The sequence below is a fragment of the Protopterus annectens genome, chromosome 17.part0 (assembly GCF_019279795.1).
Source record: "Protopterus annectens isolate FY-2018-M chromosome 17.part0, PAN1.0, whole genome shotgun sequence".
Lineage (NCBI taxonomy): Eukaryota > Metazoa > Chordata > Ceratodontiformes > Protopteridae > Protopterus > Protopterus annectens.
The window spans coordinates 555737297-555741939 of record NC_056751.1 but is presented as its reverse complement, the minus strand read 5'-3'; the positions used below and the strand labels follow the sequence as shown (position 1 = coordinate 555741939).

Genomic DNA, 4643 nt, shown 5'->3' with positions numbered 1-4643 from the left:
CCAGACATATGGAGAATATGGAAGATTGTTGTCACATGTAGTACACAACCAGTACTTGCCAGAAATTCCTGCAGCTCCTTCAGTGTTGCTGTAGGTCTCTTGACAACCTCCCTGACCAGTTTTTGTCTTGTATTTTCATCAATTATGGAGGGATGTCCAGTTCTTTGCAATGTCACTGCTGTCCCATATTTTCTCCACTTTTTGATGACTGTCTTCATTGTGTTCCATGGTATATCCAGTGCTGTGGAAAATATTTTGTACCCTTTTCCTGACTGATACCTTTCAACAATGAGATTCCTTTGATGCTTTGTAAGCTCTGTGAACCATGACTTTTGCTGTACCAGACAACTGACTAAATATCAGGAAAATTCTACTAGGACAGCTGAACTTTATTCGGGGTTAATCAGAGTCTCTTTAATTGATTGCAGGTGTGTACCCAAGACTGAATGTTGTAATTAAATCAAAAGGTGCTTCAACAAAGTATAAGTTTAAGGGTGTGCACACACAACAAAGTATTAGTTTAAGGGTGTGCCCACTTACGCAACCAACTTATTGTATGCTTTTTTTAATTTTTTTATGCTTTCCCCCTAACAGATTTGTTTGTTTTTCAATTGAATTGTACAGGTTATAGGTCACATTAATGGTGGGAAAAGTTCTGAAATTATTTATTGTGGTCTCATTTTTTTTCCACAAAAACCTGGCATTTTAACAGGGGTGTCTACACTTTTATACATATACATATACACACACACACACACACACACACACAAAGAGAAAGAGCATAAGTGCTTTGATAAAGCATGGTGTCTAATATGCTACAGTGACCACATACTGATTAAAGCATTTAGTAGCCTGATTAAGATATCTTCTGAAATGCTTTACTCATTATGTGCGCATTATATTATATTAGACATGCTTTATTAAACCTTTAGTGACATGAATGATGTGCAACCCCATACAATCACATGAATTACCAATTAAACACAATTATGCTCTTCCATAAAGGGGGTAATAGGCTGCAGTAACAGTTGAAAGTTACAGGACTTGATTTTAATAAGTTAAAGTTGTTGTGGACATATAGGCAAAGCACTGTTGTGTGCCCGGTAAATGTTGCCCTAAATAGAACGCTCCTTTAACTCACTTTAATTACAACAGCATGCACTGCTAAAACTCAAATGTTCATAATATCATAGTCAGCTATATGGCATATCTAATGGTACAGATCTGTAAAGAATAGCTCTTTCCTACCTCAGCAAGCTATCAGCATAGATCTGCACTTCTTCATTAATACCTCATACCCCGGTAATTACATTCAGTCTTTCCTGTATAATATACCAGTAAGTCATATTCAAATGAAACTGAGTATTGTGCCTTCCAGAAATCAGGAATAGGTTTCCACAGCAGGCTGTGCAGACCAAATCTCCAGCAACTGACAACAATGTACTTTTACTTGATCTAGTTTAAAATATTCTTGGCAAATTCTGCAAAATAAGTAATAAAATAAACACATAAATAAAACTATCTAGAGCTTCATTCTTGGTCTTAAATGATTATGCCAGTATGTAATCAGAAATAAGGGAAATATATATCCTTTTATAATTTCACTGATTCTTTAAGGCAAACATCACAGCTTCATAAATGTTGTTTTAAACTATATTTTGCACGGTGCAGATTTCACATGGTTCCATACTGAAATGTCAGCATTCATAATGTCGAGTGCTGACAGACCAAAAAAAAAAAAAAGACAGAAATTTCAGGACAAGAGCAAATCTTGAACATCAATCTTCTCCTTCAAACTGCTTTTTTGCAGGGTGGCAACCCCCCTGCACCCTCTAATGTGGAAAACACCCCCCTGAACTTATATGTACCAACTCTGAGATCCCCATACTATGGAGAAAAGGGAATATTCTGAGAAATGGCAAACTCAGACTTGATATATATAAATCCATTTTTTCGGCCATTCAGACTACATGTTTCAGAGCTCACTCCAGTGGGTCCCAATATTTCAAATGGTTACTATTTCACACAAACACACACAAAGACACACACACATACACATATATATATATATATATATATATATATATATATATATATACATATATATATATATATATACACACACACACACGCAGATAGATGTGTGTGTGAAAGTTCAAAAAGTTTTACCAACATTAGAAATTCAACATTAAGATGAACAAAACAAAGAAAATGCAGACCAAGGGATAAATACTCTGTTGCTAAAAATATATAAATAACTGAAATAATGTAACAGGTAAGCAACCGATGAACCAGGCAGAAGCCAAGCAGAGAAATGCAACTGCTACAGCAATGAGATACAGTCACCAATTCTTCCAGTAAACAAAATACTCCATAAGGAAAATGCAGGCATCAAGGCAGGAAAAACAAAGTCCTCCAGTAGTAAAAAGCAATCCAGGATATTTATTGTAACAAAAGGTAAGTGCTTTCGCAGTTAAGCTTCATCAGACCAAATATAAAAAGCTAAAGGCACACCATTTAAACACATAGTGCTAAAGCACCACCCAATCGTAAAAATACATCAATTAAAAGGCACATCAATTAAAGTTAAACAGTTAAAGCTGAAAGACCACATTACCTGCAAATACTGGACAATTAAGATGAACAAAAACAGAGTGCAGATGAAAAAGGTCTGCTTAACACCAGGGTAAGCAACTTTTCTGGCAGGTGTCAGAAAGACAAGGCTCTGGTGGGAAAGTTCTTCTGATGTTTGAACTACTGCACACTCCAGGTACTATTCCTTTGTTTTACACTTGCTCAAGTACTTTATTGTTTATTATCAAGCAACATAATTTTCTGACTATAGTCATGGTTGTTTTTGCCTTTTATACACTTAAATTAATGAACTTCTATAGCAAAATATTCTGAGAAAAAGTCCATACTCTGAACAAATGTTATCTTTAAATGAAACATACCCATTTCAGTCATTAACCAAATTAATATTTAACAGGTAATTTATTAAAACAAGCTAAAAGGTAGACAAAATACTTCAAGTACTTTTACAGCTGTGTTCCCCTGTTATCACTCAGTGGGAACAAACTGTATCTGATTGTTAAGAACACCATCAAACATAAGAATAAATATTTAAGACAGTGAAGAAAATCATTAAACTCACACTTTCATAGAATACTTACCTCAAATCCTGTTGTCTTTTTATAGTTCTTGGTTATCATTAAGTCCACTTTAAATGTCCCCTTCACATTTCCTCACATTCCTAGACTGCCCACCACTATATGCATTCCTTCCTTAGTTTCTAGTTCCAACGTCTTCCTCCTGGGTTGCTAACGTCAGAGGACGCTCAGACCTCTGAAAAGAAGGAACGTAACAGGTATTTCTTCTTTTACTGGCAGAAACATCAGAATAGAATGGCACACATGGGCTGTGACCACACCTTAAAGGTATGAAGGAATGCTTGTATAAAACTCATTGTGACAAGAGGAAACTCCCACTGAACGCTCACACTGAAAAGGAAATGGCATTCACTTTTTCCAATCAAGCCTCAAAGAGCAGACAATGCAATCAGATGTGTGTGCATACCATGTGTTTGTGCCAAGTTGGTTGGGGGGATGTTAGCATATTTCTCCTTTTCTCCAATGTGCACTTTACTTTCACTTTTTTCTAAGCTACTTGCTGTTTGAACTTCAGCTCTTCAGTTCCAGCTGATATAAAAGGAGACATACCTAAGTTATGACTGTGCACTTTGTAAATCACTGGGAATCCTAATTATAAACCAGCTGCTGACACAAAAATAAAGAAATATGAATTCATATTCTGCAAGCCAGTTCACTAAGACAAATTTCTGTTTGCAAAATGAAAACAACTCTGTAAAACTGGGAGTAGGTCAGACAGTGCAGACCTGATTAATACCTTAAATATGTGGATAGTCAGTGGACTCCCCTGCAACATATCTGATGTAGCCCATTTACAGAGGTAGGATTACAGTATTTTAGCTCATTGAGAGCTTTCCTTTGTATAGCTAGCACAGTTTCTACAATCTTTTGATTGTCAGAAATATACAGTTGCAGTGACCTTGAAGATATTCATTACGTACAGTATGTCTCCTAAGTGTCAGTAACACAGCACAGTGTACACTTGCATTCAATGTTGTGACAGGAGGCTGAGAGTTCTAGCCCCTCACTAGATGCTTTAATTCCTATTCCACTCCTGACACTGCACTGTAAAATAAAGTTCTGACACACTGTTCTGTTGCATTATGAAACATAAGTGGCCCTGCAAGAGGTCATAGTTGCACAGTCATATACCAAAAAACAAATCACAAGAAAATTCTGATTGCTAAGTGATTAAATGTAATTCCTAAGTGTCCGTAACACAGCGTACTGTACACTTGCATTCAATGTTGTGACAGTCAGGAGGCTGTGAGTTCTAGCCCCTCACTAGATGCTTTAATTCATATTCCACTCCTGACATTGCACTGTAAAATAAAGTTCTGACACACTGTTCTGTTGCATTATGAAACATAAGTGGCCCTGCAAGAGGTCATAGTTGCACAGTCATATACCAAAAACCAAATCAAAAGAAAATTCTGATTAAATGATTAAACGTAATTCTCAAAAAGTATTGTTCCTTCTGAAGGAAAATGGTGC

At 36.2% G+C, this 4643-nt stretch overlaps 1 protein-coding gene across 1 annotated transcript in view; it reads right to left on the bottom strand.

The window, feature by feature from the left end:
* The window catches only part of LOC122791593 (synaptotagmin-2-like), a 535724-nt gene extending 532241 nt beyond the window's left edge, over positions 1 to 3483 (bottom strand). The window contains exon 1 of the mRNA XM_044059368.1: positions 3174 to 3483. The gene's annotated coding sequence lies outside the window, so the exon portion shown is untranslated. The remainder of the gene's footprint in view (positions 1 to 3173) is intronic.
* Positions 3484 to 4643: the final 1160 nt, after the last annotated feature.